General features: G+C 49.8%; 1 protein-coding gene across 5 annotated transcripts in view; it reads left to right on the top strand.

Moving 5' to 3' along the window:
* The window catches only part of znf536 (zinc finger protein 536), a 205790-nt gene that overhangs the window by 36823 nt on the left and 147122 nt on the right, over positions 1–21845 (top strand). The window contains exon 3 of one of the 5 annotated variants that reach the window (XM_085270141.1): positions 3635–3742. The exons of 2 other annotated variants lie outside the window; for them this stretch is intronic. The gene's annotated coding sequence lies outside the window, so the exon portion shown is untranslated. Of the gene's footprint in view, positions 1–3634; positions 3756–3809; positions 4252–21845 lie in introns of those variants that run through there. 2 more of the 5 variants (XM_085270211.1, XM_085270280.1) reach the window with 2 other exon arrangements.

Here is a 21845-nt window from a genome sequence, read left to right as displayed (position 1 = left end):
TGATGTTTCCGGTGTTTCTGGTGTTTCTGGTGTTTCCGGTGTTTCTGGTGTTTCCAGTGTTTCTGGTGTTTCTGGTGTTTCCGATGTTTCTGGTATTTCTGATGTTTCTGGTGTTTCTGATGTTTCCGGTGTTTCCGGTGTTTCTGATGTTTCCGGTGTTTCTGATGTTTCCGGTGTTTCTGATGTTTCCGGTGTTTCCGGTGTTTCTGGTGTTTCTGGTGTTTCCGATGTTTCTGGTGTTTCTGATGTTTCCGATGTTTCTGATGTTTCCGATGTTTCTGGTGTTTCCGATGTTTCTGGTGTTTCCGATGTTTCTGGTATTTCTGATGTTTCCGATGTTTCTGATGTTTCTGATGTTTCCGGTGTTTCTGATGTTTCCGGTGTTTCCGGTGTTTCTGATGTTTTCGGTGTTTCCGGTGTTTCCGGTGTTTCTGGTGTTTCTGGTGTTTCCGATGTTTCTGGTGTTTCTGATGTTTCCGATGTTTCTGATGTTTCCGATGTTTCTGGTGTTTCCGATGTTTCTGGTATTTCTGATGTTTCCAATGTTTATGGTGTTTCTGGTATTTCCGATGTTTCACGAGGCTGCTGCAGGTCTCTGTTTCTGCCTTTATAGAAATAAACATGTCATTGGTTGTTCTCGGTCTCGCCATTGGCTCTGCTCACGTGCAGCTCGCCTTTAGACTCTCTGTGAAACCTTCAGCTTTCACTGCGGACAGTTTAACCCTCGTCCTCCATCTTCCTGTCCTAACCACAGTCAGCTGGCTGAGTGGCTTCCTCCCTCTGTTTTTATTTTTTAATCAGTATCAGAATCAACTTTGTTGACAAGTATGTGGACGCATACAAAGGACCTGCGCTCTGGTTATTTCTTTGCTCTGAGTGTAACAGAATAGATAACAGACAGCAGCATATTTATATTTATATGAGCAGTGGAGCAGAGTGTGAAGATGCTGGAATCTGGAATAAATAAGAGATAATAACTTTTCCTATGTATACAGTATAGACGTGAGGACTTTATATAAAACTAATTTCTCTAGTTGTGTTTGTCTTTATCGATGGAGTAAGCAGAGCTGAATGCTTCCCTGTTTTTAGAGTAATTTTGAGGCGTGAATCAGGAAACCTGATTCTGTTTTCTTCTAACTTGAGTGAGGTCGCTGGATCGGTTTCCTCTGAAGAACTCGTGTGGCCGAGCTCATCTCCAGTGCTTTGCCTTGTTTCATGCATTGTGCTGAAAAAGAACCAGGGGTCGTGTGAACGCATGAATCATTTGTGGGGTTTGATTTTTATATAGTTTAATATTAGATCCAAACACTCGACCGCAAACCAACTTGTCCTCCTCCTTTTGTTCTTCCTTTCTTTTTCTTTGGCGAGCAGGTAGTGATGGAGAGCAAAGATGCTCCCCATAGAAAGGATTACGCGCGTGTGTGTGTGTGTGTGTGTGTGTGTGTGTGTGTGTGTGTGTGTGTGTGTGTGTGTGTGTTGCTGGGGAGGTGGTCCAGCAGTGGGCTCTGTTCCCTCCCAGCCGGACAGCCTGAGCCAGTCTGCCACTCATGGGGCACGTTTCAGATGGGGCGGTGCCAGCGCTCACACACACACACACACACACACACACACACACACACACACACACACACGTTCCTGGCTCCCTCCCACAAAGAGGGTTAACCCTTACTGGGTTCTCAGACTTGTATCCAGGATGAACAGGTGGTCCCACAAAACATGGGCATCCATTTCCTCATGTCTTATCCTGCAGTGTGTGTGTGTGTGTGTGTGTGTGTGTGTGTGTGTGTGTGTGTGTGTGTGTGCTAGAGAAGGGGAATGGGTGGGGGTGTGTGGAAGGCTGGTGCTCATGAATGTGTAGCTTCACTACACCTTTTGTGTATCTGTTTGTTGCTCTGTGTGTGTGTGTGTGTGTGTGTGTGTGTGTGTGTGTGTGTGTGTGTGTGGACATCAGATGGCCGTGGTGACAAGAACAATATTACATCCAAGTTTCATTTAGCGGGGATGGTGGTGGTGGTGTGTGTGTGTGTGTGTGTGTGTGTGTGTGAGCGTTTGTTTGTGTGTATGTGTTGATCGGCTCTTGACCCCTGACCCCTACTGCTCCCCCCCACACACACACACACTTGCCCCTTCTTGTTTCCTGAAGCTCTGCGTCCTGATTCGCCCATTAAAGGTAACTTGTATTGAGCTGACCCCCCCCCCCCCCCTGCCAGCTCCCTTCCCAGCAGAGAAAATCGAAGGTAACCCTCCTCTGAGGAGAAAACGGTGCACTTGGCTGTTTAACACATCGGCGTGGGGACGGCGAGGGCGTGTGTTTGGTGAGGCGCTTACAAGTTTATCACCCGACCGCTGGCTGGGAGCACCCCCCTCATCCCCCTCGCCCCCCTATTTGCTCTTTTGTGATCTGTGTCTCTGCCCCCCCAGCCCCGTGTGAAATAGACATTTTGAAAGATATGAGTAAGTAAGCAAAGAGAAGGCGAGGAAGGCGGCGAATGCAGCAGAACGCAGCGAGGAGATAAACATAAACAGAGCACAGAGGAAGAAAGAAAGAAAGAAGGTTTCTCTCTGAGTCAGCGGCTTTTAGTAAAGTCTGATTAAACGAGGTAGGAAAGCGCTCGGGGTAGTAAATAACAGAGGTGTCAGAATGTTGCTTAATGACCTGGATATCTGCTGCATGAAATATGGATCTGCAGCTCTGTGCAGGAGCTGGTTGCTCCTTTAAAGCCTTAATGTGCAGGGCTTCGGTCTGAACCTGAGAGCGAGAAGCAGCTTTGCTTTACAGTATCAGTAACTTCATATCACCGGCATTATCTTTGCTCCCATGAAGAAACAACATTACAGCCAGTCTGAGTGAAGGAACCTGTTGGAATCAGCGTCTCCGTGCACTCTGTCAGCAGAGGGCCGAGACGCCGCCCGTCGGTCAGGATTGGCATTTTGAAGTTTGGCGTTTTCATTTTTAATTGGAGGTGATGTTGGAGTTACCATGTCTGGCCCCGCGTGATCTTACAGGGAAGCACATTTTGTCTGACGTCCCTCAGTGATGGTGGGCTTTATGATTTTATTTAAGATGACGTGAACTGTTCTGAAACTGGGTTTAAAAGCCAAACATGAAACGTGTGTTTCATATGGGAGACGGACGGAGCTGAGGTTTCAGGCTGCTCATAGAGCTAACGACTGGCTGTGCGAGTGAGTGAGGCGCTCGCTGCCTGTGCAGCGTCTGTGCTAACGGTGGTCAAACCACCACTCGTACTGAAGTGTCCCAAATCATCCACCTCAGCGTCAGTCTCACTTTCTACTTTAACTAACAGCACTTTTTAAAAAAGAAACCAAAATTGACTTTAATTTAATTACATGCGAATTTCTGACATAAGCAAACTGTAAAAGTAAAATTTCCTCGATCGGGTTCTGCCGCCACATTTGGATTGTTCGGATAAATAAAGCTTGGGTTGGATGTGTTTCAGGCTGAAGGACGGAGAAAGTTATATTCTGACTGTCCGAGCAGTCAGTGACCGCACAGGTGTGAGGGCATCAACTCACCCCCCTCCTTTTTCCAGGGGCGTGGGGGGAACCCCTTTCTGGGGAGGGGATTCTGGAGGCGGACTCAGCACTTTTTCATCTCTCTCTCTGTCTCTCGCAGGGCTCCCTGATCAGCGGCAAGTAGAATTGGAGCTGAAGCCGGCTTACGGCGCTGAGCACACCGTCACCATCACGCTGTCTAAGAAAGCGCCCCCACCCACCTGCTGAGGTGACTGTCTGAGGTGACTCAGGGCTTTCAGGGGAGAGGAAGTGAGGCGGGGAAGGTGGAGGGAATAACTGTGAGTGGTTTGGGTATTTATAGGTCGCAGCAGTGTGGTGTGAATGAGTGAAGCTCAAGTGCAGGAGGAAGGAAGGAAGGAAGGAAGGAAGGAAGGAGAAGAGAAAAGATGGAGAGGAGGGGAAGTCTCTGCTGAGCCCATTATGATGTTGCGTGTATGGGGTGATGATGACGATGGTGTCGCTTGCTGAGCAGTTGGACATGCGAGAGACTGCATGAGCATATCGACAGATAATTCCTCTGTAATCCCGTTAGCGAGCCGGTGTCGTGGTCCTCCAAGTCCAAGCTGCTGCGTCGCACCTCTGCTATCTCAGCCGTCTCTGCCGGTGCGTGGCCGGCCTGCGTTACGTAACATCAATACGCCCGTGTGTGTGACCTGACATAAAGGTGAGGGGGCGGGTCAGGCCGGTCGGGCTGGCCCGACGCTCCGAGGATGCGAGGTTAGTTCACCTAGCAGATATTTGTTGTGCAGCTGCGGAAATGCCTTTGCCCCATATCGGGAACATCTAGCCGAGGTGTAGAGGAACATGTTGCGTTGGTGTGTTAACAGCAGGCCCGATACATGCAGATTTATTTCAGCTGGTATTAAAGTGGGGACAGGGGCTGGGGTGGGGGGCTGAACTCTCCTCACATCACCTCTCGTGCTCTCCTCTGCCAATTTTGGATGCCGACACTAAACGGATCTGCAATAATTCAGATGGCACTGGGAATATATAGATGTGTGTGTGTGTGTGTGCAGCAGTGTGCCGTTGTAAAGTCAGGAATTATGGCAAAAAACGTCTGAATAATTTAGTGCTCACATTAATTTTCTGATGCCATTCTTCAGACTCTGACTGCGTCACTCTAACAAATGCGTATGTCGGAAAGTTCAGGGGATTTTGGAGAGTGCCTGTGAACAGTGAGTGATGGCAACCAGCCGGCTCTCAGCTCCCTCTTGTCTACCAACAGCTCCGTGTGAGCCCTGCGCGCCATATTCTTTTCTCAGAACTAACACGGCGGTGAATCGAAACAAAAAGGCCACATATTTTATTTATGTGTCAGAAGTGTGGTGAAAGGAGGGCCGGGGAGGGAGCGGGGCGTATCGCTCTATCTGCCGGCTGATATCACTCCACGCGTGCGGATCAATTCTCTCAGACAGAGGGAGATGAGAAAGGAGGAGGGAGGGAAGTAAGGAAAGCTGGAATGGTGGTCGTATCGATCGGTCAAAGAAATACAGCGTTGTGTGATTTGCTTAAACGTCCGCATAAACCTGAGCTGTCAGAAGTGGGCAGGCAAACCTCGACTTTGGGCCACGCGGGCACACGGAGTGTGGCTTTTCTGCTTGGCTAACCTGTACACGGCCTCTTACATCCACTTCGTGTGGACACAGCAAAGTGTGACGTGCCTTCTCAAACATGTAGCTTGAAATGACCAAAATCTTCTCATCAAAGCACCTGCAGAGACCCGTCTCAGTGCAATGAGTCCACAGATCAGCTTCATGCGGAGCTTTGAGCGCCGTCTCAAACTCCAGAGCTGAAAGTGACAAATGCTGCAGTTCCTCTGACATCCAGCAGAGGCAGCAGTGAGTTGGTCCTCACAGGCTCCTTTCCAGCAGAAATAAACACGTTTACAGCCGAATACACAGCACGTCTACAGAGGAGGATGTTTCTGTCACTCAGCTGTTTAAACTGAGTTTACATGTTAGGGGCGTGGCCTCTTTGACTGACAGGTGCATGGTGGCACAGGTGGCTGTAGCTGCTAGCTGTCTGAGCTAACTGCAACGTGTTTGTGCTGTTGGAGCATTTTTAATGACAACATGTGACCAATAATATGGCTGCTGTGAGGTCACTGTACTAGCAGGCCGTCCAAGAAGGCGGAGCTCCAGTTTAGGTGAGTGAAATTCTAAGATTTTATTTCTAACACTGGTTCATTAGTGCTATTATAATTAGATTTAAGAGGCCTACCCAGCAGGGCTGATGTTCAAGTCACAGTTTAAGGCCAGAAACCAAAGAACACTCTCAGCATTTAAGCTCGTCTGTGGCAGACTTTGGACCAGTCTAACCCCAAATCTGTACCAGCACATCTAGACCTTAATCCCTGCAAACACGGCCATGCAGCTGCGCAGGCTCGCCACTCCGTCAGCAGCTACAGCAACCCTAAACTAAAACTTCAGCAAGATGTTTATCAGGTTGAGATGAACTTGTTTTATCTCAGAAATACTTTGTGCCAGAGATGTGATAGTGAGTCCAGAACGGTCCCACTGGGGTGCAGAGACGGGCTCTGTTCCTGTCAGCGAATGTGTACCTGGCACAAGGACAAGAGTGGACGGGGGAATGAAATTAAAGAGCAGTTAAAGAAAACTGGAGAAAAGAGCAGAGAGTGTGCACGGGGCCATAAAGGGGATAGTTTAACCATTGATCGAGAGCAGCGGTGGAAATGGCAGCTGTAAATCAATTTTATCTTGGAGCAGCTAAAGAGTGTTTTCTAATGAGGTTAATGCCACGTAATGGCTAAATTCCTCTGCTTAAAAGATGCCCTCAAGGTGGTGGCGAGAGATAGATGTCGCCACAGAAAGCTTAACACCTCGCATTCAGCGCAGAGCCGAGGGACGCCGTTTCTTTCAGGGAGTTTCTCTCTTAAATCATTTTATTTGTCGGAGGGTTTCAGCAGCTCTTTACATCATCCGGGACACCTTCCTCTGGGCGGCTTGTTTTATCAGCACACAGAGACGACCACGGACTACGCCGGCCGCTCGCTAAATTATTCATCTGCCGTCCACTTCAGGTGTGATGAGTTCCTCCCCAACCGCAACTACAGCAACCAAAACAAACACGCAAAGCACTCAGAGATGGCCATCGGTCGGCTTAAACTCACGCCGTGTGTGCGTCCTCCTGTTGCTGTAGATGCAGAGGCCTGGCTGGGACCGGCCCGTCACTCTGAAGCTGCTTGGCTCCAACCTCAGCCAGGTTCGGGTTATTTAGGCTGACAAGTCACGGCGTTCTCGTTGACACAGATGTGTTTGATGGCAGCAGGCTAACCAATCTGCTGCCTAAGGTTATACATGAAGCAGTTTGATTGGATGCTCTTTGATGCTCCTCAGCCTGACCAACAGCCCTTTATGGCTGACACCTTCCTGATGTGAACACACTGGTTAGCGACTGGTCTGCAGCCAGTACAGGACTTTACCTGAACTGGTTTCATGTATTTCTAACGTGGACCTTCAGGGAAACGGCGGCAGTCGAACGTTGTTCTTTGGCTTCAGCGCTGGCGTATCGGGTAAATAACGCCGCGTGGTAGCAGTGGCTCACAAAGTCTCGTCGCCATCATCTGATTTTCTGAGAAACCCCACACCACAGCTGAGGGCTCGGTACTACTTTGGGCATTCAAAAAGCGATGAGGCTCACATACGCAGGTTAATTTTTCTCTGACGGTAATCACAGAGTGCACAACAGGAAAATAATACAAGCAAACACGTTTTCAGTCAGTACTTCTGTCTCCTCAGCCGGCGTAGGGCGAAGCACTTAGGGTGGAGCGATGAAATTCAACAACTGATACAACCTCAGCTGATATGCACAGGGATTCCCACAGCTTCCTGTATCTAGCCTAATCACAAGCTAGCTAGCTAGCATGTCAGCAGACGCAGACACGTTAAAATATTACATTACACAAATTACATTAGTTAGTAATGGAGGCGTGAGGAATCCTCTTTGTCTTCAGCGAGAGTGATCCAAGGAGTCTGTTAGCTGTAAACTAGACTCCTCCATAAGGTTGCTAATGGAAAACAGCTCCCAATCAGCAAGTGTTTTTTTGTGATTTGGACGCATTACGGGTGCATTGAACAATCGCATTATGGGCGCGGCTCGGAGGATTCAGGTGATGCCGAACAGGCTTCATGATTCCCCGTTATTAAGGAACCCATCACAGGCGTGCTCCATGTACTGCTGCAGCAGGATCTTAATTACATGTTATTAAAGCTCGAAGTCAAATCCAGCAGAGCACCTCCGCGCCGCCATGGCAGCTCTGACACTTTGGGCGTGGCTGGCGAAGGATGCTGTGAGTCCACCGTGGGAACCTTTATGGGTGGAAGTGACTCAGTTTGCAGAGAGACCAATCAGAGGCCGTTCTTTTTGAGAAAGCTGACGGGCTCTTATCGCTTTTTAATTCGTCACGAGGGACTCGTTCACGCCGAATGGTCTCAGCCACATTTGTCACGTGAGCCAATCAAAGGGCGTCCTCACAAATGGAGACTAGCGGGTCCTTCCTTAAAGATATCTGAAGCTGAAGGCCGATCACTCTGACTCCAAACTGGTCCAATAAACACTATCCAGTCCAATCAAATCCAGTCCTGCGGGTTTGGGGGCGGGGCCTTTGCGGTTGTTCGAGTTTTTGTGGGTCTGCTGTGTGTAACAGCAGTTGGGTGGGTGCCAGGCCGCGCTGCATTGTAATGATCGATATGATTCACTTCCTCCATCGGTGACTGATTGGTTTATTATAGCACATGCGCTCATTCACCACTGAGCTGTGTGCGTGTGTGTGTGTGATGAGCACATAAATCTGTTATGAGGCCAGATTTGAAAACGTGAATGCACAGGTGCTTTAAGGCGGTGCTCTGTGCAGCCATGGAAACATGAACGTGTGTGTGTGTGTGAGAAAATTGAGTACGACCGGCGTGCGGCATGAAACTTAAGGAAAGTTCATCTCCACAGACCTCTAGCATTGATCACTGGGGCCCTAAAGCTATTATCATGATCTAATTAGGTTTAACATAAGTCTGTGTCACGGCCCGGTGCAAGGCTGCCTTGTCCCCAATTCCACACTTTCACAGCACCCCAATTTAAAAATAGCACACATGCACCACATGAATACTAAGACTTTGTTTCATTTACACTTTAATGTCAGACTGAGGTCTGAGCAAAGAGGAATGATGTAATCCACGAGGCGCGGAGCGGGCGGGGGGGCGGTAACCTCCCAGGTTTCCCCTGTCGGTGCTCTGATGATCCATCAAAGGGAGAAAACACAGACTGCGTTTTGAAATGTTAATCTGCAATGATGTTGTGTTCATCGCCATACTGTGGGCGTCGCTTTAAAGAAATGGGTTAATATTCATCTCTGAATTTCTTTCTTAAATGATTTATAAAAATTCAAATCTGGGACAATGCGACGAGCGCTCAGGTGGGAACGCCCCGCGAGCTTGTTTTGCACTGATATTGTCTTTGATTGGTTGTTGAGGCTTATTGTGACTGCACAGGGTCAGGGTCGGGTCTGGGTAGGGCGCTACTTTTAAATGAACGCTCTTACAGGCGAAAGGTGTCGGCATGACCACGAGCGGGTCATCAGCGACCGGGTTTAATCAGGCAGAGTGTGTCTGCGCTGGCGTGAGTCAGAGATGATCTGAATACGAGCAGGAGGGGAAGCCGCTGACCTAATAACGCGACCTTTAAGGTGTGCCCATAAATAGAGCTGTCAAAGAAACAGCCCCACTATAAGACACTGTGTTTAATGTGCTCTGTGTAGCTTATATGTGGGTTGAGGTGTTTTAATAATTACCTGCTCCGACACCTTATTCGTTTTCAGCATGATTAGCGGCGGCGGCGTGCACGGCCGGCGCGGTGGGTGGCTGAATGCGTGTGCTTGCACACACACTGAACACTGTTTCCTCTTCACAAAGACACTTTTCCCTAATATTGTACAGTCTGTGCACCAGGGCCAGCCTCAGGAGCTGTGCAGCCCCCCTGTACAGGGAAACACAAGTGCAAAAAAAAAACGGCGTTAAGAGGAATCCCCTCCCTCTCTGCCGCGCCCGTGTCCTCTGTGATTATGAATAGTGGTAAGAGAGAAACGCATATCCCCCATTCAGATGCGTTCGCGGTTTCTGAAGGACCACTCTGGCCAAACGAGGACCCCCCCACCCCCCCTTTTGATTGATATGTGAAATCCGTCTCTCCCTGCAGCTCTAAAGGCAGACCCTGTGTGTGTCTGAAAGGTGCTCATTGTTGAGCAGAGACCACTTTGTCAAGAAACAATCCTGTTCCCAAGGAAGCTGAGCATGTCTTAAAAAAGATACAGGCCCTTATTGTGTACATTGGGGAACTTTAATTTTGTGTGTGAGGTCATTTTAATCCTGATTAATTTTTATAGTAGCGCTTGTAGTTCAATGGCTGGTCGCCCTAATGCTCCAAAGGAAGGAGCAAAATAAAGGAAGAATGGCAGAGAATGAAAATCCCACCCACAGGCCCGCCGAACAATCCCGAACTTAAAGTGTCACGGAGAGCGAGGAGGAAGGGCGGGGGCCTTTGTTGATGGACACATTGGGATGTATTTAAGTTCTACAAAGGAGCGTCTCTGAATGGAGGCCTGATTTTTGCTACAAGGTTTAAGATGCACGGTCTAAGGGCGGATTTGCCACGGTGTAAAGTTTGCCACAGCGGCCTCTGAACCGGCGCCAAAGAGGAAAACGTGCGAGCTTCTCGGGTCCCTTCGACGACAGACCTCTCGGACGTCGTCTCTCGTAGGCACGAGTTGAAACGTAAAGTCGGAGCCACCGAATGTCCAGTTAGCGGGAAAGATAAACACATTTTATTTTGTGGGATTGTTCAAACGTTGCAGGAGGCTCGCTCATCGCCACCGCGGCTAAATGGAAACTGGATCTCGTTTGAGAAACGGCGGGGTGAAACAAAACAGCGTGATTCATAATGGTTATTTATATACCGTGTAGCTGAAGCCCAGCAGGGGGGCAGAGGCACGGTCTTAACTAAGTACATCTTCCTCTGCTTAGTTTCTCCTCGGCTGGGCTCGCCGCCGATCTTCTGATATCGCCGCAGTGTTTTGATCATCCCCAAAATAACGAGTGCAGGAGTCTGCTGCACTGGAGCAAAGAAATTAGGTGCATTCAAACAAGTTTCAGCAGAGTCGGCGGAGGCAGGCGGAGGCACACAGCTCCGCTTACCTCCACTTTGGCGACCCCCCCACATTCCAGCAGATAGACACAGACAAACAAAGAGCGGCAGTAACCACGACTGCATTTACAGCCAGAACCAGACTCTAACTTTGCCCCCCCCCTCCCCCGTTCCGAGAAGCAGAGATCCAAGAGCGCAGTCGACCAGACTGACGCTCGGACCAGCACCAGACCCATCAGAGCCGCTCTGACGTTGATCCTCCGGCCGCACTCTAAACGCGCTGTGGCGGCGGCGACCTTCGGCCGTGTGGGCGTCACGTGTAGAGCAGGACGTTGGTCCTTTATCTGTGCTGTTTATTCACATCATTTATTCATATGTGGACCATAAATACTCGGTCTGCTCGGTGCTTCGGCCTCTCACACACACACCAGAAAACATTGAAATGAGAAATATGAGGGACCTTTCTCCCAGCTTTTTCATTAATTCGTCAAAAAAATGGAGCGAGTCCTGTTTCCAGAGGGTGGAGATGAACAAAGCGGGGACAGTTCAGTGCTTTAGAGGGCACAATACGTTCTGTTACATTACACTGTGCTTTCTCTCTGCAAGCAGGCGAAGGGCGAGCGAAAAAGGCAGATTTTGCCACCTTATTACTGACGTTTGAATGAGTCCTCCTAAAGCGCCGCCCCGCGCCCCCGCCGCACCCCAACCAACATACAAAAAATCTTATTCACTTAGTATGTAGGTCACATTACAGTGGTGTCTAGCTATTGGACATGGGCTTAGATAACTGTTTGTCGAGTATTAAATGCTTTCGCTGCATCAGCAGCCTCCGCCGCTGGTATTTCTCACACAGCTGTGCGACTGAAAGGAGGCAGCGCCGCAGAGAAACCGTGTCACCCTCACGCATGCACCCTGGGCTTGTGTGCATTTGAAGCGCCGCGTTTGTGTAAAACGTTCACTTTTTGCACAAAAAAGCGCGAGGATGAAAACGTCTCTGAAAGCGTGGTGGTCGAGGGCCGCGCTTTGGTGAATGCGAGGCAAACCCATTGACCTGAGGCGCAGCTCGGGCGGGCCAGGCTTTGCTTTTCTTTCCTCTTATCCCTGTTTGCTTTGGGTGACCTTGCACGCCGGCCCTGACGCGCAGCGTTCACACAGCGCTGCCGTAATGGCTCGGGGAGTGCCCCGGTGAGGCCGCTCCTTTCCCCGCTCCAGCCTTCCTCCGTCGCGCGATCGCTTCAGCCGCTGCAACCTCTGATTTGAAAATGGCGAGGCGGAGGTGCGGGCCCGAGGAGAAAATTGCACCTGCTTTTATAGCAGCGGGGTCCGGGCGAGGAGTTAAGTGTTCACTTAAATCAGAAAGGCAGGAGACAAGAGGGGCGCGGAGCCGCCGCACAGTTTTGCCCTCTGTTGTCTTTGCATGAAATGAAAGATGCACAAAGTACGAATGTGTGTGTCTGTGTGTGTGTTTGTGAGTTTTCCTCCCCTCCCTCCGTCCTTTGTATGAAATGAGCCCAGATGGTGATTGATTTTTCAAGTGCTGACATCCCTGCTTGAGAAGCACCCCTCCATTCCACACACACACACACACACACATGCATGCTCACACACACACACACACACGCTTCTTTGTGCCGAACAAGTCAGGCACACTAACATCTCGGTGCCATCATCATCTTTGTGACTGCCAGCAACCGCTATTGATTGACAAAAGTATGCATGCAAACAAATACACACACACTCAGAGCAGGAGGTCACTTCCACTCGGTGCTGTGGACACGCAGACGTGGAAATGCTGCCTGAATGACAAATTAAAAATCTTAAAGACAATCTGATTCCGTGCAGTTCGCTGGCAGAACATCGATCAACAGTTTTGATTATTAAAGAAATAATTTTGCTTATTTAGTCGGCCAGGATTGTTAAACATCCCCTCGTTCCAGTCGCTGTGTGTCATTTTATGAAATGAATTTCATGGAGCGGCCTGTTCGCAGGATTATCTTGGACAGCTGACATGTTTTTAAAACCAGCGCAATGAATGAAAAAAGAGGCATATCTACTGTATACAGTAGAGACGAGAAATCGGTGCGTCCTGCTCGTCCACGAGGACACGTGACAGAGGAAGCCGAGGAACACGAATGGCGCATAAACGGCACGAATCACAGGAACCCAGGAGACGATCAGACAGCTGTAATAACACAAATGCCTGCTTTTATTCTCTCCATTTAAACGGAATAACGGGACGTTATTCCAGGTGAAATGTGCACAAAGAGAGATTTTCCCCAACGTGTCTGTGCTGAAAGAGGAGCCGAGCGATGAGGCAGCAGAGCGCCGTACGCCGCAGCAGCCCCATTGAGCTAAAGTGGCTGTGTGGCTAAATGATGTCATTGGCTAACTAGGCGTTCTCAGGCCATTGCCTCTGTTTGCGTGACTAAATACATACAATTAAGGCCTCGGCACTTCTCAATCTCTGTGAACTCATTGTTATCCCCGGGTTCAAGTGCACTGATAATGGGGGCCGGAGGAAAACAGGCGTAGCAGCGAGAGAGACAGAGAGCTGGTGGGTAAAATAGACATCTCATTATTAGTGGCGTTCTCTGTCACCCCGGCAGCGCCGCCGAAGCCTCGTTCACTAATCTGTCCCCTTCCCTGCCTTCCTCCAGCTCTTTGTCTTACCCAGCGTTTCCGTCCCCGTCTCTCTGCTCCCGCGTGCTGTCTGAGCATGCTCGGCTCTCACGATGTTTTTCCGCTTTCAAGTGCAGATAGTTTGAAAGAGCGGCCATTTTAATCGGCGCCTCTGAGAGCTAAAAACCCTCATTTAGGAAATAAGTAACCCTCGCTGGAGCTCATATAGGGCTGTGGAGGTCACACTGTGGGCTGCTGTCATCACACACACATACTCGAGCAGATCGAGTGTAATCGTCTAAAGCGAGACTTCCCTGATGGCCTCGACACTCGACAGTGATGCCCTCAAGTCTCAGAGAAAACTCTGTAACTGGAGAACAATTGCTTCTGTCTGTCTGAGTAACTGGATCAGTACACTGTCCTCCCAGCCCACAGGCGCACGCACGCACACACACACACACATGCACACACACACACACACACACACACAGCCGTTTGTGTGACAGGAGGTGTTTTTAAAGGACCTTAGTGTTCTTCTTCTCTGATTTCCTGTCATGTGTTTGCTGCTGCAACGGTGAACGTTTATATTAAACATGAAACTAATAGTGTGTGTGTGCGTGCGTGCGTGTGTGTGTGTGTGTGTGTGTGTGTGTGCATGTGCGCGTGCGTGTGTGTGCGCGTGCGTGTGTGTGCGCGTGCGTGTGTGTGTGTGTGTGTGTGTGTGTGTGTGTGTGCGCGCGCGCAGTGAGCTCAGGCTGCTACAAACACTCAGTTTATCACAGTCTTTTCTCCCTTCGGATCTGGATGATGTCACAGAGAGGGGATAGAAGCCCCGCCCCTCAGACTGACTCTGACAGTGTTACATTTCTTTGTGACAGACGTGCTGACAGGTAAACGGGGTTTCCTAACGAGGCCGTTCCTCGTGTGCACGCTGTTTTACGTGTGTTTCTGATCGGGCTCGGTTTCAGTCACTGCAGCATTAAAAGCCTCGCAGACGTGCCGCCGGCAGACGTGCCGCCGTGCCGCCGGCAGACGTGCCGCCGGCAGACGTGGACGGCTCTCTTGGACGTCGAGAACCAGAAACGAGGCTTCACAAGGTTTTCAGTTTGTTATGAACATGTTGAACATTAAACACACTCTACAACAAAACAGCTGACAGCACAGCATAAGGAAAGGAAAATAACGAAAGTACAATAAAAAACAGTCAGTAATGCTGAATATGAATAAAATGCAGCACTGCAGTCTGTCTGTGAGGGGCAGCCAATCAGAAGCACGCCGTCTTAAGGCAGAGGAGCTACAGTAGCTCGTTTTAGACAGAGGATCGGGTAAAGCAGGATTATTCTGAACAGCGATTCATGCAAAGCTGTTCTGGAGGTGAAACGAGAGGCGGGGGCTGACTTTCAGGTGGGGGTGTGGGAATCAGGGGAGGTGTGCAGGGTGGGTAGTCTGGGTAAATGGATCTTATTTAGCGGCGCATCAACACGTGTAAGGGGCCTCACGGCTCATTACTCTGGGCCCCGATCCTCCGCTCAGCCTCTGATGGATGGTTGGGGCTGCTGGGTGTAGGCGGAGGTGAAGGAGAGCGGGACGGGACCGTCCCTCCTGCCTCCGCTGCTCAATCCTCAGCGCCCTGTCTCTTTGCTGCTGCACGTCTCCGAGCACGCTCAGTGAGGTCCTCCATAGTTAGTAGCACCTGTAGCGCCTGTTTGCTGATGTCGTCCATCCGCCTCTGAACGCTGACAGTTTATAGTTCTGGCATCTCTTCCTCCTTTAGCCACACCCACTTGTCCATGTGTCACGCTGATGCCGCCTCCTCCTCCCTCCTGTTACAGTCGGAGCTCAGACTCAAATTATTTGAGTCCTTTCAAATATTTCCGACGCTCTCGTCTCCAAGCACGTGCAGCAGAAGTTGCCCCTCCACTGGCTTCCTGTTTGTCTCAAGACCCCCTCGTCGCCAAGGTGATGTCACAGAATCAGAAACTTCCTTTAAAGCTCTCAATTTACCGGTCGATCTACGCCCCTACGCTCGCCTATGGTCACGAGCTGTGGGTAGTGACAGAAAAAACGAGATTGCGGATACAAGCAGCGGAAATGAGCTTCCTCCGAAGGGTGGCTGGCCTCTGCCTTAGAGATAGGGGGAGGGGCTCAGAGTAGAGCCGCTGCTGCTCCACATCGAAAGGAGCCAGCTGAGGAGGTTCGGGCATCTGACAAGGACGCCTCCTGGGAGAGGTGCTCTGGGCATTTCCCACCGGGAGCAGGTCCCGGGGCAGGACCAGGACACGCTGGAGAGATTATATCTCTCGGCTGGCCTGGGAACGCCTTGGTGCTCCCCCGGATAAGCTGGAGGAGGTGGCTGGGGAGAGGGAGGGGTGGGCTTCTCTGCTTAGGCTGCTGCCCCCGCGACCCGGCCCCAGATAAAGCGGAAGAAGATGGATGGATAGTTAGCAGGATAATTTTTTTAAACTTTTTAATTAAAATTGTATTTGTTTTGTTGTCTTTCGTTGATTTTTTGGTTTGACTTTCAAATGTAATAATAATATAATAATAATTTAATAATTTAGTTTTTGGACCTCTGTCAGAGCGGTTTGTAAATGATGAATTATTTTGAGTTGTTATGACTTTTGCTAACGAACCGCTGCGCTCGGCCTTTTTGTGAGAATAAGCAGGCTCTCGCTCATTTTCCACATTTTTAACAGAGCACAAACAAACTTGTAGAATTACATCCTCGAGTGATCCACGGCAGCTTCCCGAGGTTCTCCTGGATCCACGTCGTTCCCAGCGATCCTGCCGTCATCTTTTAAAAATACGTGCAGATGTTACTCAGCGTTCCACAGGAACGGGAATTCTTTTGTACTTAAAGGAAACGTTTACTTTAGACTCTACTGCTGTGTCTGTACAGTGAACTACTATATGTGTACTGTAGTAAATGCTGGCTGCTCTCTGGAGGTTTCGGCTTCAGGCTGAGGTGAACTTTTAAACCCTCACATTAGCACCCTGACACTTAATTGTTACCAGCACAGAGACCTGCACTGTAAACCACACACACACACACGCACACACACACACACACACACACACACACACACGCACACGCATGCACGCACGCACGCACGCACACACACACACGCGCACGCACGCACGCATGCACGCACACACACACGCACGCACACACACGCACGCGCACGCACGCACGCACGCACGCACGCACACACACACGCACACACACACACACACACACACACACACACACACACACACGCTGCTTTCAGAGCACTCAGTCAAGTCCCTGTCTTTAAGCTCGTGCAGCATTCCTCTCATTCATGGAAGCAGGGCCCTCCTAGTGAAGCGCTTAATTGGCTGCAGATTGCTCTTTAACCTCAGGGTTACACCACACACACACACACACACAAGCCGTGCACACACACAAACACACACACACACACACACACACACACACACACGGGCAGGCTGTTTAGAGTCTTAAGGGAGACGAGAGTGGTTTTTACAACTCTGGAGGGAGGTCAAAGGTCAACAGATTTGTAACAGACAACCTCTAAAGATCTGTCAGTCAAGGCTAAGATGGTGACTACCACACACACACACACGTCTCTGAGTGTGCGTGTGTGCGGTTCTTTTATTGTGGTTTCTGCAGAGAAGCTGCAGTCGGGACTTTTGAGTCGCTTTCTGGACTTTGTGAGTCCAAACGAGCCTCGGCGTGCCGGTGCGATCCACGTCAGCGCCAAGCAGCCCGCATCTCTGCGCCTGTTTCTCGGCGGACGTCTCCGACATGTGTCTTTATTTACGGGGCAGTTTAGATATTTTTACAGGCTTTGTCTGTCTCTGTGCTCTGTGGGTTTGTTAGTGCCTCTCTGCTCTCCTATTGTTTATGATACACACTAAATATGCTTTTCTGCATGACTCACTCCCTCCTCTCAAGAATTAGGACCTCTGTGTTTCTCTCTCCCAAATTAGCTTTTCCACTTTTATCCCCCTGCACGAAATACTCGTCCTGATAACACGACAGCCTTTTCTCTGACGCGCTCGTATCCCTGCATGCTTCGCGGCGTTGCCGACCTAGACGCTGATTGGCCGGGGAGAGAACCAGGTAGAGGCTGTGTGATTGTGCAGCCCTCTCGCTGTACAGGCTTATGAATGATTGAGCTACTGTAGCAGCGAGGGCAGATCATATTACAGACGCCATTTTGTTTGTTTCCCCCGCAGTATTTTGTGTCTCCTCCAGTTGTTTAACATATTTAATCCAAACAGGATGACGCTGCTCTGTGTGTGTGTGTGTGTGTGTGTGTGTGTGTGTGTGTGTGCGTGCGTGCGTGCGTGTGTGTGTGCAGGCAGGGTGGCATGCTCAGAGTTAATGCTGCAAATTGTTGTTAGATGCAGGTCTCCCTCTGCCATGCGTTTTGGACAGGAAGGCAACGTGATTGGCTTTGTTCAATCTTCCTGGCAGCCGACACCAGCTGACATCTGTTCCCTCCTAACCACTCAGACTTATCTCCATCAGGGAACACACACACAGACTCACACACATGCTCGTGTTTGTGAGGAAAAGAGCGTGTCCGCACTAGACGCACACACTGTCACACACGTGGGCTCTTTTTGCGGTGATGAAGAGTTCAGCCTGTGCCAGTTGCCACTTTTGTTGCACGTGCGCTGAAGTTATTAAGGAAGAACGGGCTTGATTGGTCGTGCGCTCACGTGAGTCTCTCCGCGTCGCCCGGCCCCGCACGGCGGCCTGGGCGCGTATCTCCTGTCGACGTGTGGAATCTGAAAGCGCATAAAGAACTTTGCCTCTCTTGAGCAAACAGCAGAAAGGAAAGCCGGCCTTTTTTTCCCCCTGAAACGAGAGGATGAGGAAGGGCGGGCGGAGGAAAAAGGACAGAAGTGCGAGAGGCTGTTTGAAATTAGCCCTCCACTCCGGGGTCTTGGGAAACGAACGTGACGCGTCCAGATTCTGTGTTTTTGTTGCAATTACCAGGAAACGCAGATGAATTCTTCCCGGGCCATGTGTGCCGAGTTGTGTGTGTGCGTGAACGTGGCGTGTACAGATACGGATGTGTGAGCGTGGTCGTGTGAGCAGGTGGCAGGCATATTTGAAGATGACAGCAGGGGTCTGACCCATGCCAGGCTCAATAAAGCAGCCTTGTGACGGAGCTTATGTGACACGCTGTCCCTGGGGCTCGGCGGTCTTTCTCTGCCTCGCGCACACATGTGCACACGTGCACGTTTCCCCTCCGTGTCAGATAGCGAGGGCTGATTGCTGCGGGTACGTGTGAGGTCTGTGTGTGGTCTGATGACGACACGCTGTACGTAGCATTAGCTCGAGCCCTCACCTCTGCTTTTTACACACGGCTCGTATTTCCAGCAGTAACGGCCGATCGCGTGTTTGGAAATGCGGGGAGCTGCTTACGCTCGTGCAGTCGCTTAGCGTCCTGCTGTGCGTCACGCCAAACTAGAAACCCGCAGCAGAGTACACAGAGCGCGCTCGGTCATGTGACAGTTTCGGCCGTTGGTTTTGAAGCGTTCGGCCAGACTCCCGTTTGGAGCTCGTGGTCACGTCCAGAGTGCTTTATTTATTTCCTTTAGTTCAGTTTACCTTTGTTTCCCCAGGAAGTCTCACTCAGATCAAAATCTGGTTTACAAGACACACAAACACACGCGTTACACACATCAGCGTGCAGCAAAGACAGACTGCAGCGTGTGCAGTATGGCAACAGCAACGCCGAGATCCGCTCGCGTTTCTGTTCGGCTTCCATCGGAGGACAATCTCACTCCAAAGCAACAGTTAGAAAATGAGATTATTGACCTAATGATGCAGTTTTCCCTCCTATTGCTGGGTCCGCCCACCTGCTCACGCCAGCACTTCGTGAACCCGGTGAGTTGTCGGTCGTAGTCAGCGATGGGCGCAGCGCCAAAAACAGCTGCTATTGCCTCGAACGTCTTCTCCTTTCGGATGCTCCCTTCATGTGTCGCCGCGGGGAATCATCTCCCTCCGTCTCACGCCAACCCAACATCCACCTCTGTCACGCCAACGCTAGCCGTCCTTCCATCACCCAAGAGACATCAACAGGGCTTCCTCCTGGTAGGATGTACCTGAACCATCCCAACCGCCTCCTTTTGATGTGGAGCAGCAGCGGCTCGACTCTGAGCCCCCGCCCCGCCCCGTCTTGAGGGAAACTCATTTATGCCGCTTGTATCTGCACCCTCATTCTTTCGGTCAGTACCAAGAGCTGAGGGGGGAGGCGTGGATCGACTGGTAAATCAAAGACTTTGCTTTTTACCCAAAACCTGAAACCAAAAAGGTTCATCGCTGTTCTGGATCAGGTTGTTGATCACAGGCAAAATGACCATTGACCTTTCACTCTCACACGGACCTGCAGAGCGGAGAATAAATCGTACATCCCAGTCCCAACATCCCAACAGCCCAGACATGTTCAACATGAACTGTGCGGAGACAGCCACGAGGCTACACGAGGAAGGAGGTTAAAGTGTCTTAATCACACGTCAGCTTGACAGTAGTGCTTTGAGGCAGACACGACAGGCTCTGTGACGGAGAAGAGAACAGGTTGGATGTTAGCTGTCAGACAGACGCAGCTCAGATCTCTGCTGAAGCGCCTCTGTGAACAGCTCTGTGCACGACTTTACGGTGATTCGTTTAGCGTTTACGAAGAGTCCTGAACTCAGTCGGTTCTTGTTGGGATCGCTGTGTCTTTAAAGTAGAACTTTAGGTTTGATGTTGGTGACAGAACCGGGGTGTTCCAGATGTTCCTCCTGGAGAGGATGCTGAGGTGTTCTCAGAGGAGTTGGAGGATGTCTCCTCCGGGCTGCTCACGCCCTGACCGCTCTCTCCAGCCGTCTGAGCTGGCTCGGAGATATCGCTGCTTCTGTCCACAGTTTAGTTCTTCCAGTCACAGGTGTGACAGGTGAGGGTTCAGGTGATGGAGGCTGACCTGTAAACGCGCAGGTTCGCCTCCATGAGAGACTCAAATAAGAATGTCAAAGAATGATTATTACGATTATTATATCGCGTTACAAGAGGTAAGAGAAACAGAGCCTCAGACTGTAGCCGCGATCAGAGATCAGACGTGTGCTTCACAGGGTTTCACTTTATTTTCTCCTGAATGAATAAAATGATTAAAACAAGTTGTTTTGAATATTAAACTCGGTTTTCCAAGTTTCCAAAGTTCATTTAAAAAGGTTTAATTCCAACGAGCTGCTAAATTTAGTGAGAGCTTTTCTACGGTCAGGTTGGCCCAGTGTACGACTTTTCCCTGTATTCGATGGAGAGATGTAATATTTTCATCATCATTATGAGAGCTTTGCGTGTGTTCGATTGCTGCCGCCGATAAGCTGTCGTTTCAGATCACGTAAACCCTGACTGTAAGCGAACCAGGTCTCGCACACAGAGATAAGTGTAATCTTGTAGAAGACAACAGAAGGAGATAAAAACGATTTAAAGGCGAGGGAAAATGAAAGTAAACAGAGGAACTTTTTTTTGCTTATCTGTCCTTTCAGTTGTGGTTTCCACTTATTTGCTGACTCTATAAACCAGAAGAAGAACGAGTGACCTGCTGTATTTGCACACAGTTTTTTGAAAAGTGCAGCTCACTTTGCTGGAAAACAAGACCTGCAAGATAAAATCATCAGAGACTGTGTGTGGTATGCATGCACGCACGCATTGCTGATGCAATCTTCCACTTTCCTAATAGTCAGAGCCTAAAACAGCATTCGAGTCGCTTCGTACCTGCGGCTCCGGTGGAGTAGAGAACAAGGGCTCGTGTTTTCCTCTGCGTCACGCTCCGGTGCTGCGCCGCCATTTACCGCAAACATCTGGCTCGCAGAGGAAGTTTCCTAATCGCTTCTAAGCTGTTTGTTTAATTTCAGTTGCAAGTCACAGAGTCTCAGAGATGGTACCCGGTTATAAGACACCATTTCCAGGTAATTTGATTGGAACACAGGTGAGACAGAGAGAGCGTGGCGGGGAGGAGGGATGAGCCAATGAGCCAATGGGAGAACAGCTTCCGGCTTCTTTCCTCCAACAAGCAGCTTCTGTTTGGTCGCTCTTACACGTGTCCTGCGTGTTGTCAACATATAGAAAGAAATATCATATCACATATGACCTCTGACCTCTCCTCCAATGTCAGCAGATAAAGATAATGGATTGGATTTATATAGCGCTTTACAATGCCACTATTCATTCACTCTCACATTCACACACTGGAGGCAGCTACGGTTGAAGTGTTGCAGCTCACAGGGAACGATAAGGTTACAGTAACGACATGAATGCATGTGCACTGACTGAATGCTACTTTTATTTGGAACAAAATCAACTTTTCACACATTTTTTACTAAACATGATATAAATGTCCACAAAAACATCACTGTGTTTTCAAAAGGATGAAAACCCAAATGAAAACAATGAAACGGTGCACGGAGAGTGGGCTCCGCTTTTACTGAATGTGAAACTTGTTAAAGGCTAGTGTGATGCGCCGGCTCGTTTAAAGGTGACGACACCTGCGACCTTATTA

The sequence above is a fragment of the Mchenga conophoros genome, linkage group LG1 (assembly GCF_057382185.1).
Source record: "Mchenga conophoros isolate Kocher_MC1m ecotype Shallow Benthic linkage group LG1, M_conophoros_male_GT1.1, whole genome shotgun sequence".
NCBI classification, from domain to species: Eukaryota; Metazoa; Chordata; class Actinopteri; order Cichliformes; family Cichlidae; genus Mchenga; species Mchenga conophoros.
This window is presented reverse-complemented; position numbering and strand designations above follow the sequence as displayed.